A 13,577-nucleotide genomic window follows, 5' to 3' on the forward strand; every position below is an offset into this window, starting at 1 on the left:
GATTTCCTACTGAACTGACCCTTGCATTATTATGAAATATCCCTCTTTCTATCCCTAGTTACCTTGCCTTAAATGTACTTGGAGAGTCATAGCTGTACCAGCTTTCCCTTGGTTAGTGTTAGTATATCTTTACCATCCTTTTACTTCCACCCTATCTAGGTCCTTATATTTAATGTGTAAATTACAAACACAAAATATTTGAGATAACTTTTTAAATCTGGTCTACCAATTTTGGTCTCTTAATCATAGTATTTAGTCCATTAATGTTTAATGTAATAACTAACAATTTTAATTACTAACTAATGTAATTACTATTATACCAATAGCATAAGTTTACTATACTGCTTTTTGTTTCTATTTAACCTTCTTGTTTTTAACTCCTTTTTTCCTGCTTTCTAAACTTCTGTTTAATCAAGTATTTTCAGTAATCTACCCTATCTCTTCTGTTGGCTTTTAATTAAGCATTATCATATTATTCTTTTAGTGGTTACTCTAAAGATTTTAATATGCATCTCACTCTTGACTACAATCTACCTTAAATCAGTACTTTCACCACTTTGTCAATAGTGCAAAACAGTTTAACCCCATGTACCTTTTTCCTGGTCTTGTGCTGTTGCTTTTGAATATTTTTCTCTCACAAATGTTATAAACCCCATAAGACATTACTAGTATTGCTGCTTTAAGTTGCAAATATTTTTTTTCCCACATTTACCCTCAGTTACCCTTCCCAGAGATCTTCTTTTCTTCCTAAAGATCCTTGGGATCATTTTCTTTTACTCTGAATAATTTCCTTTAAGATTTCTTGTATTCAAGTTCTGCTAGTTACAACTTTGCTCAACTTTTAATTGTCTGAAAATGTCTTTAATTTGTCATAATTTTTGAAGGATTTTTTTTCAGAATATAGAACTTTAGGTTGGCAGGGTTTTTTTGCCCCCCTTCAGCACTTTAAAAATATGATCCCACTGACTCCTACTTCCATAAGTTTTGTTGAAATGTTAACTATTCCCCTCAGAAGAATCTCCAGGAAATAACAACAGCTAATGAACTGATCAAAAAGGATTTAAATAATATAACAGAAAGTGAATTTAGAATAATAGTCATAAAATTAATCGCTGGGCTTGAAAACAGTATACAGGACAGCAGAGAATCTCTTGCCACAAAGATCGAGGGACTAAGGAACAGTCACGAGGAGTTGAAAAACGCTTTAAACGAAATGCAAAACAAAATGGAATCCACGATGGCTCGGCTTGAAGAGGCAGAGGAGAGAATAGGTGAACTAGAAGATAAAGTTATGGAGAAAGAGGAAGCTGAAAGAAAGAGAGATAAAAAAATCCAGGAGTATGAGGGGAAAATTAGAGAACTAAGTGATACACTAAAAAAAAATAATATACGCATAATTGGTATCCCAGAGGAGGAAGAGAGAGGGAAAGGTGCTGAAGGGGTACTTGAACAAATTATAGCTGAGAACTTCCCTGAACTGGGGAAGGAAAAAGGCATTGAAATCCAAGAGGCACAGAGAACTCCCTTCAGACGTAACTTGAATCGATCTTCTGCACGCCATATCATAGTGAAACTGGCAAAATACAAGGATAAAGAGAAAATTCTGAAAGCAGCAAGGGATAAACGTGCCCTCACATATAAAGGGAGACCTATAAGACTCGTGACTGATCTCTCCTTTGAAACTTGGCAGGCCAGAAAGGCTTGGCACGATATCTACAGTGTGCTAAACAGAAAAAATATGCAGCCGAGAATCCTTTATCCAGCAAGTCTGTCATTTAGAATAGAAGGAGAGATAAAGGTCTTCCCAAACAAACAAAAACTGAAGGAATTTGTCACCACGAAACCAGCCCTACAAGAGATCCTAAGGGGGATCCTGTGAGACAAAGTACCAGAGACATCACTACAAGCATAAAACATACAGACATCACAATGACTCTAAACCCATATCTTTCTATAATAACACTGAATGTAAATGGATTAAATGCACCAACTAAAAGACATAGGGTATCAGAATGGATAAAAAAGCAAGACCCATCTATTTGCTGTCTACAAGAGACTCATTTTAGATCTGAGGACACCTTTAGATTGAGAGTGAGGGGATGGAGAACTATTTATCATGCTCCTGGAAGCCAAAAGAAAGCTGGAGTAGCCATACTTATATCAGACAAACTAGACTTTAAATTAAAGGCTGTAACAAGAGATGAAGAAGGGCATTATATAATAATCACAGGGTCTATCCACCAGGAAGAGCTAACTATTATAAATGTCTATGCGCCAAATACCCGAGCCCCCAGATATATAAAACAATTACTCATAAACATAAGCAACCTTATTGATAAGAATGTGGTCATTGCAGGGGACTTTAACACCCCACTTACAGAAATGGATAGATCATCTAGACACACAGTCAATAAAGAAACAAGGGCCCTGAATGATACATTGGATCAGATGGACTTGACAGATATATTTAGAACTCTGCATCCCAAAGCAACAGAATATACTTTCTTCTCGAGTGCACATGGAACATTCTCCAAGATAGATCATATACTGGGTCACAAAACAGCCCTTCATAAGTTTACAAGAATTGAAATTATACCATGCATACTTTCAGACCACAATGCTATGAAGCTTGAAATCAACCACAGGAAAAAGTCTGGAAAACCTCCAAAAGCATGGAGGTTAAAGAACACCCTACTAACGAATGAGTGGGTCAACCAGGCAATTAGAGAAGAAATTAAAATATACATGGAAACAAACGAAAATGAAAATACAACAATCCAAACGCTTTGGGATGCAGCGAAGGCAGTCCTGAGAGGAAAATACATTGCCATCCAGGCCTATCTCAAGAAACAAGAAAAATCCCAAATACAAAATCTAACAGCACACCTGAAGGAAATAGAAGCAGAACAGCAAAGGCAGCCTAAACCCAGCAGAAGAAGAGAAATAATAAAGATCAGAGCAGAAATAAACAATATAGAATCTAAAAAAACTGTAGAGCAGGTCAACGAAACCAAGAGTTGGTTTTTTGAAAAAATAAACAAAATTGACAAACCTCTAGCCAGGCTTCTCAAAAAGAAAAGGGAGATGACCCAAATAGATAAAATCATGAATGAAAATGGAATGATTACAACCAATCCCTCAGAGATACAAACAATTATCAGGGAATACTATGAAAAATTATATGCCAGCAAATTGGACAACCTGGAAGAAATGGACAAATTTCTAAACACCCACACTCTTCCAAAACTCAATCAGGAGGAAATATAAAGCTTGAACAGACCCATAACCAGCGAAGAAATTGAATCGGTTATCAAAAATCTCCCAACAAAGAAGAGTCCAGGACCAGATGGCTTCCCAGGGGAGTTCTACCAGACATTTAAAGCAGAGATAATACCTATCCTTCTCAAGCTATTCCAAGAAATAGAAAGGGAAGGAAAACTTCCAGACTCATTCTATGAAGCCAGTATTACTTTGATTCCTAAACCAGACAGAGACCCAGTAAAAAAAGAGAACTACAGGCCAATATCCCTGATGAATATGGATGCAAAAATTCTTAATAAGATACTAGCAAATCGAATTCAACAGCATATAAAAAGAATTATTCACCATGATCAAGTGGGATTCATTCCTGGGATGCAGGGCTGGTTCAACATTCGCAAATCGATCAACGTGATACATCACATTAACAAAAAAAAAGAGAAGAACCATATGATCCTGTCAATCGATGCAGAAAAGGCCTTTGACAAAATCCAGCACCCTTTCTTAATAAAAACCCTTGAGAAAGTCGGGATAGAAGGAACATACTTAAAGATCATAAAGGCCATTTATGAAAAGCCCACAGCTAACATCATCCTCAACGGGGAAAAACTGAGAGCTTTTTCCCTGAGATCAGGAACACGACAGGGATGCCCACTGTCACCGCTCTTGTTTAACATAGTGCTGGAAGTTCTAGCATCAGCAATCAGACAACAAAAGGAAATCAAAGGCATCAAAATTGGCAAAGATGAAGTCAAGCTTTCGCTTTTTGCAGATGACATGATATTATACATGGAAAATCCGATAGACTCCACCAAAAGTCTGCTAGAACTGATACATGAATTCAGCAAAGTTGCAGGATACAAAATCAATGTGCAGAAATCAGTTGCATTCTTATACACTAACAATGAAGCAACAGAAAGACAAATGAAGAAACTGATCCCATTCACAATTGCACCAAGAAGCATAAAATACCTAGGAATAAATCTAACCAAAGATGTAAAAGATCTGTATGCTGAAAACTATAGAAAGCTTATGCAGGTAATTGAAGAAGATATAAAGAAATGGAAAGACATTCCCTGCTCATGGATTGGAAGAATAAATATTGTCAAAATGTCAATACTACCCAAAGCTATCTACACATTCAATGCAATCCCTATCAAAATTGCACCAGCATTCTTCTCGAAACTAGAACAAGCAATCCTAAAATTCATATGGAACCACAAAAGGCCCCGAATAGCCAAAGTAATTTTGAAGAAGAAGACCAAAGCAGGAGGCATCACAATCCCAGACTTTAGCCTCTACTACAAAGCTGTCATCATCAAGACAGCATGGTATTGGCATAAAAACAGACACATAGACCAATGGAATAGAATAGAAACCCCAGAACTAGACCCACAAACGTATGGCCAACTCATCTTTGACAAAGCAGGAAAGAACATCCAATGGAAAAAAGACAGTCTCTTTAACAAATGGTGCTGGGAGAACTGGACAGCAACATGCAGAAGGTTGAAACTAGACCACTTTCTCACACCATTCACAAAAATAAACTCAAAATGGATAAAGGACCTGAATGTGAGACAGGAAACCATCAAAACCTTAGAGGAGAAAGCAGGAAAAGACCTCTCTGACCTCAGCCGTAGCAATCTCTTACTCGGCACATCCCCAAAGGCAAGGGAATTAAAAGCAAAAGTGAATTACTGGGACCTTATGAAGATAAAAAGCTTCTGCACAGCAAAGGAAACAACCAACAAAACTAAAAGGCAACCAACGGAATGGGAAAAGATATTTGCAAATGACACATCGGACAAAGGGCTAGTATCCAAAATCTATAAAGAGCTCATCAAACTCCACACCCGAAAAACAAATAACCCAGTGAAGAAATGGGCAGAAAACATGAATCGACACTTCTCTAAAGAAGACATCCGGATGGCCAACAGGCACATGAAAAGATGTTCAACGTCGCTCCTTATCAGGGAAATACAAATCAAAACCACACTCAGATATCACCTCACGCCAGTCAGAGTGGCCAAAATGAAGAAATCAGGAGACTACAGATGCTGGAGAGGATGTGGAGAAACAGGAACCCTCTTGCACTGTTGGTGGGAATGCAAATTGGTGCAGCCGCTCTGGAAAGCAGTGTGGAGGTTCCTCAGAAAATTAAAAATAGACCTACCCTATGACCCAGCAATAGCACTGCTAGGAATTTACCCAAGGGATACAGGAGTACTGATGCATAGGGGCACCTGTACCCCAATGTTTATAGCGGCACTCTCAACAATAGCCAAATTATGGAAAGAGCCTAAATGTCCATCAACTGATGAATGGATAAAGAAATTGTGGTTTATATACACAATGGAATACTACGTGGCAATGAGAAAAAATGAAATATGGCCTTTTGTAGCAACATGGATGGAACTGGAGAGTGTGATGCTAAGTGAAATAAGCCATACAGAGAAAGACAGATACCATATGGTTTCACTCTTATGTGGATCCTGAGAAACATAACAGAAACCCATGGGGGAGGGGAAGGAAAAAAAAAAAAAAAAAAAAAAGAGGCTAGAGTGGGAGAGAGCCAAAGCATAAGAGACTGTTAAAAACTGAGAACAAACTGAGGGTTGATGGGGGGTGGGAGGGAGGGCAGGGTGGGAGGGAGGGCAGGGTGGGTGATGGGTATTGAGGAGGGCACCTTTTGGGATGAGCACTGGGTGTTGTATGGAAACCAATTTGACAGTAAATTTCATATATTAAAAAATAAAAAAAAAATAAATAAAAAATTCAAAAAAAAAAAAATAAATAAAATGAATATAAATTAAAAAAAAAAAAAAAAAGAAATGTTAACTATTTGTCTTAGTATTGCTCTTTGAAGAAGATCTAGTCTGAAGCATATATGTTTCTTACTTATCCACATTTTCCATATCGCTTCCCAGGGAAGGAAGCAACCCAGGCTCAGTGAAAGAGCCTGAGAAGAGTGACAGAGCCAGGAGAGTAAGTGAGTGCTAACATTAGGAAAGGGCAGGATGCAAAGCTGGCGAGAATGAGATGCACAGGGGCTGGTGGATGATGATGGGGCAGAGATGGTGAGGAGAAGTGAAGAAGTCAGAGGATTCATAATGAGGCAAGAGACTCTCTAGAAACTAGGAACATGCAAATATCAGAACTTTCTCACTGTGAACACATTGCCCAGTGTAATGGATGCCAAGCGAGGCTGACAAGCACCCATAATGAGAACTATTCTTACAGAGGCTCTTAGGAAATTCCCATAGAACTACAGTTAGTGATAATGATTTCTTATTAGTGCCTGTTAAGACAATAATAGTTGCATGCTTGCTCTGTAACAGGCGTTAAACTGAGGGCTATGGAGGCTGCCTCACCTCATGCTCTACTAACCTAATGGAGTGGGCATATTTTACTCCATATCATAGAATGGCCACAAAGACTTGGAAAGGACAACTTGCTCAAGTTCACAGAACTAATAAATTGTGGAACCACAGTATTAACATGGGTCTGCTAGATGGCAGAATATTGTGTTTGGTAGGGGTCAGTGTATGTGGCTGAATATCCAGAATTATTTAACAAATGTTTATCCAGTACTCACTGTGGGCCAGAAAGTGCACCAAAATTAAAGAACAAAGGGGCCTTACATGCATCTAATCTTCTTATTTTGAGTGTGAAAAAACTGAGAGTTTCAGAAGTTGAGAGAATTTGTAATAAAGTGACATCCTATCTTTGTCAACTATGAATGTGAGACAAGAGCTGAAAAGAACAGAAAGAAATTATAGATCTATGGATTTTTAATGCTTATTTATTTTTGAAAGAGAGATAGAGGATGAACTGAGGACGGGCAGAGAGAGAGACATAGAATCCGAAGCAGGCTCCAGGCTCTGAGCTGTCGGCACAGAGCCCAATGCAGGGGTTGAACTCACCAACCGGGAGATCATGACCTGAGCTGAAGTCAGATGCTTAACCAACTGAACCACCCAAGTGTCCCTATGGATTTTTATTTTAAAACATTTAGGGGGTGCCTGGGTGGCTCAGTCGATTGAGCTTCCGACTTCAGCTCAGGTCATGATCTCATTGTGGGTTCGAGTACTACATTGGGCTGTGCACTGACAGTGCAGAGCCTGCTTGGTATTCTCTCTCTCTCTCTCTCTCTCTCTCTCTCTCTCTCTGTCCCTCTCCTGCTTGCTCTTTCTCTCAAAATAAATAAATAAATAAACTTGAGAAAAAGAAAACATTTAGATGGTGACACCATGACAGTGCAGTAGGAGACCTCAGCCTCTGCCTCCCACAAAGATCAACAATTACATAGCTATCCACAAACCAAAATAACTCTGGGGGAGCTCAGGAGTCCATTTTAGAAACCTCAGCAACACCGTAGAACAAAAAAATTGAGAATAACTGCATTTAAAGGGAAGGAAGAACAGCTCCATTCATCCTACATCATTTCACAACCTCCCACCCCACACCCCAAGGCCAGCACTGTTCTATTCTGGAGAGGAAATGCGCTAGCTAGAGAAAGTTCTCTCGCTGGGAAAGGAAAAGCAGATGATCAACCAGCTTCTACAGTCTTTCCAGATACCAGCTTCTACCTCACTCCACCTAGACACCGGCAAAGCTAGATGTAGAGAGACAGTTGGGAATAAGGAAGAGCAAGGGCTACCAGTATCAGCCATGCAGCAGGAGGTTCCCAGTGACCTGCTTTGCCAAGGAGCCCAGCAGCTTTTGCCACTGAAAAACTCAATGACAAGCACAGTCGCTGTACATCACCTGCAGATTTTACAGGGTTTTCATCCCACAGGTATTTTCCAGCCACCTGATTCCTCTCCAATTCCTAGCCTGCCCACCCCCAGCAGAGCCTAGAATCCCCACTAGCAACCCCCAGCCTCTGGAGCTGTAGAAGTACAAAAGGCAAGGCTATAGTCCCTGTAGTGGGCCCTCACTCACAAGTGCATGCTTGAAGCTAGCCGCTCTGGCTGTGTACCTGCACACCCTTCCCCTGAATCCCATCACCAGTCTCCTCTGCTGTATACATGCCAGTGGGGAGATCCTGCACCTACAGGGGCACGACGGAGAGCCAAAGCCCTTGCAGCTGCTCCTGGGCCTGGATGTAGGCCTCTCATGTCACTGGCCTCCCCTCCTGGGCTTGCTTGCAACTAGCTGTGCACCTGCACCCTGCTGACCAAGTCTAATCACCGGCCTATAATGCAGTGTGTGCACCAGTGCCAAGACCCTGAGGCCATGGCTGCAGGCCTCCAGCTTTCAGTGTGCCCAAATCAGAATAAGAAAGGAAGACATAAAACCATCTTTGCTGATGACATAATCTGTGCAGAAAGAAAAACCCTACAAACCTCCACCAAAAAAACTGTTAGACTAAAGAAATTCAGTAAAGTTTCAGGATATAATATGAACATATAAAAGTCAGTTGCATTTCTATACACTAACAGTGAACTCTCTGAAAAAGAAATAATGAAAACAATCCCATTTACAATAGCACCAAAAGCAATACAGTACTTATGAATAAATTTAAGAGAGGAACTATAAGACAAAAAATATTAGACATTAATGAAAGAAATTGAAGAAGACACAAATAAATGGAAAGATATCACATGTTCATGGATCAGAAGAATTAACATGGTTAAAATGTCCATGCTACCAGGGCACCTGGGTGGCTCAGTCAGTTAAGCATCCGACTCTTGATCTCAGTTCAGGTCTTGATCTCAGGGTCATGGGTTCGGGCCCCATGCTGGGCTCTGCACTGGTGCAAAGACTACTTTTAAAAAATGCCCATACTGCATCTTTTGGGATGAGCACTGGGTGTTGTATGGAAACCAATTTGACAATAAATTTCATATATTAAAAAAAAATGCCCATACTAACAAAAGCGATCTACAAATTTAGTGTAATCCCTATGGAAATGCCAATGGTAGTTTTCACAGAAATAGAAATAGTGATCCTAAAATACATATGGGACCAAAGACCTCAAAAAGACAATGCAATCCTGAGAAAGAAGAACAAAGCTGGAGGCATCACATTTCCTGATTTCAAACTGTACTAAAAAGCTATAGTAATCAAAACAGTATGTATGGTACTGGCATAAACACAGATACATAGACTTAAAAACCATAATTGAGAGCCCAGAAATAAACACTTGCATAATACTTGACAAGGGAAGCAAGAATATCCAACAGAGAAAGGCTAGTTTCCTCAGTAAATGGTGCTGGAAAAACTGGGTGTTCACATGCAAAAGAATGAAATTGGACCCTTATCTTCAACAACCTTACAAAAATGAAAGCTAAGACCTTAAACTGTAATGCCTGGAAGAATATAGGAAAAAAGCTCCTGACATTGGTCTTAGCAATAATTGTTTTGATATGACACCAAAGCATAAGCAACAAAAGCAAAAGCGAGTGGAACTACATCAAGCTACGAAGTTTCTGGACAGCAAAAGAACTAATCAACAAAATGAAAAAGCAACCTACAGAGGGTCAGAGAAAGGGTGGAAAATATTTGTCAACCTAATTATACCTAATAAGTGGTTCATTTCTAAAATATGTAAGGAACTCAAACAACTCCAAAGCAAAAACAAACTGACCAATTAAAAAATGGTCAAAGACCCAGTCACAGAGTCACTGCTCAACAAGGACTCAGAAGCCTCCTCCTTGAGCCTTTTGCTTCCCAAGGCTCCATCCCCACACCCACCTTCTCCCACCATTTTTCCACTGTTGCCACTGAGGAAAAGGAATCCTATAGAATATCCACTATCCAAAACCTTCACTCTTTTGATCCCTTTACTGATACAAGTAAGAGTGATGATCTGCTTCCTACTGGCACTGAGGATTATATCCTCAGAATTCAACAGAGAGGGGTGCCTGGGTAGCTCAGTCAGGTAAGACACCGACTTGATTTCAGCTCGGGTCATGATCTTAAGGTCCTGGGATAGAGCCACTTGTCAGCTCTGCACTGAGTGTGGAGCCTGCTTGGAATTCTCTCTCTGTGTGTCTCTTTCTTAATAAATAAATAAACATTTAAAAATCTATATTAAAAAGGAATTCAACAGAGCAACAACAGGAAGACCCCTAGTACTGTCTAAGGGATCACTAATGATTATGATAAAAAGAAACTAGTGGGGTGCCTGGGTGGCTCAGTCAGTTGAGCCACCAACTTTGGCTCAGGTCATGATCTTGCGGTCTGTGAGTTCAAGCCCCGCATCAGGCTCTGTGCTGACTGCTTGGAGCCTGGAGTCTGCTTCAGATTCTGTGTCTCCCTCTCCCTCCGTCCCTCCCCAACTCACGCTCTGTCTCTCTCTGTCTCTCAAAACTGAATAAACTTAAAAAAATAAAAAATAAATAAAAAGAAACTAATGAAAGCATTTAAGAAGAAACTTGCCTGCAATGGTACTATAAGTGAGCTTCCAGAATATGGAGAAGTAATTCAGCTACTGGGAGACCAATACAAGTATATATGCCAGTTCCTCCCTCACAGAGATTGGACTGGCTAAGGACGACCAGCTGAAGTTTCATGGGTTTTAAGTGCTTTTGGCTCACTGAAGCTTAAGTGAGGATTTCCTTGCAATGAGTAGAATTTCCCTTCTATCCCATGTCACAAGTTTGAAAACCTCACAGCTTGTATAATGTAACCATTTGGGGTCTGCTTTTAACTTGGACTAGTGTAACTCCTTCATCCGATAAACTGAAAAGAGCCATGCTGTCTAGTCTTGAAGTCCCTCATTTAAACAGAGGTCAAGCAGTAGGCGTCTGGCAGTATCTGGCCTGAAACCAAGCAGTAATGTGATGTTTCAGTCAAGCCCAAAGCCCCAAGATCACAGTAGGCTACATCTGGCCAGAAGCTCATCAGCTCTCCCTCTTCAGAGTTCCCTAACCTAAGAGAATGTCACCACGTGAACAGCCCGCGGCAGAGCTGGGAGGACAGGATGAGGTAAGACATCGGTGGCAGTCGTGCTGCTAGAGGGAGTCCTTGGTAGTCAAAGAAAGATCCCTGGTGTCTTCAACCTGCTGTGGACAGGGCTTAGAGTCACCATCTTCTTTCTAGTGAAGTGTGATAGGACATCTGGCTTGCCACCAAGGTTTTTTTGACCAGACATATCCGTAGCTAATTGACATCCAAATACCAGAATGTGAGGACAACCTCCTATCAGAGTTAAACTTCTGACCAGGGAACAAATTTCAAACTGATGTATCAGTCATGTAGCTGGCTGTAGACCTTGCAACTTACTAGCAAAAGCTACCCAATGTCATGTGAAGTAACACGCTGGTTTTTTATTTAACTTTTCTTCAGTTTTAATGTTATGTAATGTATTTAACCCCCTACTTAAACAAAACTTGCTTTCAGAAACAAAAAATTAAATTAAATTAAAAAATGGCCAGAGAAATGGAGTGTGGAGAAAAGGGAACACTGGTGCACTGTTGGTAGGAATGTAAATTGGTATAGACACTATGAAAAACAGTATCCAAAAATTAAAAATAGAACTACCATATGCTCCAGCAATCCCAGCTCTAGGTATATATATATACACAGGAAATGAAACCACTATCTCAAAGAGAAATCTGCACTCCCATGTTTATTGCAGCATTATTCACAATAGCCAAGATATAGAAATAATCGAAGTGTCTATCAACAGATGAATGGATAAAGATGTGAGATAGATACAGATGTATAGACATACACATAATTGCATATTATTCATCCATGAGAAAGAAGGAAATCCTGCCATTTGTGATAAGATGGATAAATCTTGAGGGTAATTATGCTAAGTGACATAAGTCAGACAGAGAAAGACAATACCGTATGATCTCACTCACATGTGGAATCTAAGAAACAATGAACTCATAAAAACAGACAGTTGGATGGTAGTTGCCAAGGGCCAAGGGACTGGGGAAATGTAGAGATGTTGGTTAATGGGTATATACTTCTAGTTATAAGATGAATAAATTTCAGGGATCTAAGGTACAGCATGGTCACTGTAGCTAACAATACTGTATTGTATACTTGGAAGTTGCTCTGACAGTAGAATCTTAATGTTCTCGCCATAACAACCAAATATGAGGTGATAGATGTGTTAAAAAAACTTACCATGGAAAACATTTTGCGGTATTATACATGCTTCAAACCATCACACTGAATACCTTAAACTTCTACAATTTTATATGTCAATGAATAAATTCTGGAGATCTAATGTACAGCATGAAGATTACAGTTAACAATACTGTATTTTTTACTGAAAGTTGCTAAGAGAGTGAATCTTAATTGTTCTCACCATACGCACATACATACAAAGACAATTGTGTGATGTGATGGAAATGTTAACTAATTCTACTGTGGTGATCATCTTGCAATATATAAGTGTATCAAATGAACACATTGTATACCTTAAACTCACACAATGCTATTATATAAATTATATCTCAATAAAGCTGGGGGGAAAAAACTCAAAAGATCAGACATGTAAATATTCCTTAGAAGTTACTCCCTCTTCTGTTCAGTTAGTCACTTAGGATGAATATGAATTAAAGGAAAATTTGAATCAAGGAAAAGTGAAGTGGGATTAACTTTTCCTCCCCACCAAAACCTGCTTCCAGGGTGAAGTCTGTGGCTTCTATGCCTTTTTGTCTTTGCATTTTCACGGTATGCTGTTAGGTACCTTTCCTGGAATTATCCTTCAATGTGTTTATAATGACTGTTCATAGACTGCTTGGAGACTGGTCTAATTAAATATGGCAACTGAAAGAAGCAGGACTTCCCCAACAAAGGACATGTGGCTTTTAACTGGAGTCTGGGAGACTGTAAGCATTCCGCACTTTGGCCCACCAAAAACTTGGAATGTGCCATTACAATGGCACCACATGAGATGTATTCACTGAATTAACATCTGGGTATGGTTATCAGTTTGTTTTCATCTGGAATATTCATTTTTAAAGTTTGGCCCAAGCTTCCCATTTATTTTTCAGAAGGTATATAAGGTTCCAAATACTTTAAGCAATCCGTGGCAGGCGTCAACCTGGCTCAATTTTTGGAAAGGACTCACAACAGAAAAACCCTGTGAGCAAAGTCACATTCACGTAATTCGGGCAGATTGCTGTGGGGAGGGGAATCAGGTTGATACTAATTACATAGCAAGGGTGTTCTTTCTAGAACCCACAAAAGTAAACTTGAATCCAGTTCCAGGAATCCTCGTCGATTTCTGTCATGTAGCCTGACTAACAAGCCATGAATCATGGGAGGGCTACAGCCATGATGATTCTTATTTTTAGTCAGTACGGAACCAATGCTGGTGATAATGAGCAGCCATTTTCAAAGTATAT

General features: G+C 39.7%; 1 pseudogene; it reads left to right on the plus strand.

The window, feature by feature from the left end:
- The first annotated feature begins 8,208 nt into the window (after nucleotides 1-8,208).
- Nucleotides 8,209-11,063, plus strand: LOC132677346 (eukaryotic translation initiation factor 1-like; annotated as a pseudogene).
- The last annotated feature ends 2,514 nt before the right edge of the window (nucleotides 11,064-13,577 follow it).

Source organism: Panthera onca, chromosome B2, assembly GCF_046562875.1.
Source record: "Panthera onca isolate mPanOnc1 chromosome B2, mPanOnc1 haplotype 2, whole genome shotgun sequence".
NCBI classification, from domain to species: domain Eukaryota; kingdom Metazoa; phylum Chordata; class Mammalia; order Carnivora; family Felidae; genus Panthera; species Panthera onca.